This window comes from Micromys minutus, assembly GCF_963924665.1.
Source record: "Micromys minutus genome assembly, chromosome: 12".
NCBI lineage: Eukaryota > Metazoa > Chordata > Mammalia > Rodentia > Muridae > Micromys > Micromys minutus.
The window spans coordinates 54,269,280-54,270,868 of record NC_137981.1 but is presented as its reverse complement, the minus strand read 5'-3'; positions in this window follow the sequence as shown (position 1 = coordinate 54,270,868).

Below are 1,589 nucleotides of genomic sequence, written 5' to 3'. Positions count from 1 at the left end.
CTGTGTGTCTGTGTATGTCTGTATATGTCTGTGTATGTCTCTGTGTGTCTGTGTGTGTGTTTGTGTGTCTGTGTGTGTGTGTGTGTGTGTGTGTGTGTGTGTGTGTGTGTGTGTTAATGAGAGAGGTGGGCTGGGGAGCATAAGAGAAAGAGAGTAGGCAGGCATGGGACCGCAGGGTCAAAGAACATAGGTCTTCCAAAATATGGAGACTGCATCTTTCTTTAAATGCTTGTGTATGAACAGGTGGAGCGGCCGTGCAAGCTAGCTATCTGACTGGTGGACGGAACCTGGCCACAGAGAATGTTATTTTGCTGTAGGCCTCAGCTCTTTGAGCACAAAGGCATGCCCTATATTTATACTTATATGTAACTCCTTTATTTCATTTCAGATGGCTAAGCTTAGAAGGTGCTAGAATATTTCAGACTAAGTGGGCAACATCTGCTGAGTTCCCTGGGCTCATGCATGCTAGGAGAGTTGGCAGGTCCATCTATTTAGTTTCTGAAAATATTCATGCTGGGCCAGCCTTCTTGTAGGCTGAGGGTTCTCTTCTGGGTCCAGCTCAGCTTCACTAGAGCCCAGATAGCCCATATGTGCTTCCTTCTATGCCCCAACTTCTCTGAGGACCAGGGACTGAGATGACCTGGATGAGCTACCATTGCAGACACAGGGGCCCCCAGATTCAATAGCAATCAAATGTCTTTTGCTCTTTTACATCCAAGTATAATTGACCTTTTGTTCCCACGCACAGGACTTTGGGAACCCTGTTCTTCCACCCATGTCCCTTGTCTGTGTTGTGGGGAGATTGTGAGGGACAAATATGCCACAACTCAGTGTGTGGCATCAGTGCTGGGCTGGGTCATTGGCTTATCGTGGAAGGGTTATAGAATAATCTTTTTTTTTTAACAGCTCCTATTCCATTTCCTTGCTCCGCAGAGGCTTTCAGTGCCAGTCAGGCACAAGTCTTGCTCTGCTTAATGTGCTGGGTGAGAACAGTAGCGATTTCTATTATCCCCAGGCCCATCCTTTGGTTAGGAGCAGGTGTAGAGACTCCCGGCCTCCTTTATTTCTGCTGGACATGTCTGCAAGTGATTTAGGAAGTTACTCTTCTTAGGACCCTCTTACTTTTCCTTAGACTGTGTCTGCAAGGTTGCTTCTGGCTTGTATGGCCTCTTCCAATGACTTGCCCCGGCCTTGTGTTCAGAGTGTTTCTGGTGGATTCCCAGCATCTGAGGGGCTTATCTGGAGGCTGTTACAGAAAGCATCTTGAAACACAGAACCCCCACGCCCACTCTCCCTGCGTCTCTGTCTCTCTTTCTGTTTGTCTTTCTTTCTTCTTTCTTCCCTTCCTTTCTTAAAACACTGTGAGATATTTATTCAGAGGAGTAAAATATAACCTATCTTTAAAAGAAATTATAAAGTCAATATTAGAACTCCCTTTACCCAGGTAAAGAAGTAGGAGACTGCCAGCCCTAAAGCCCCTAATGGCTCCCTGTAATGTCCTCTCTGGTCACCCTCTGTGTGGGAGTTTCAGGTTAGATTTCTCTTCCTAAGCAAGTCTGGAAACTTTTCATTCACGTGTTTTTTTTTTT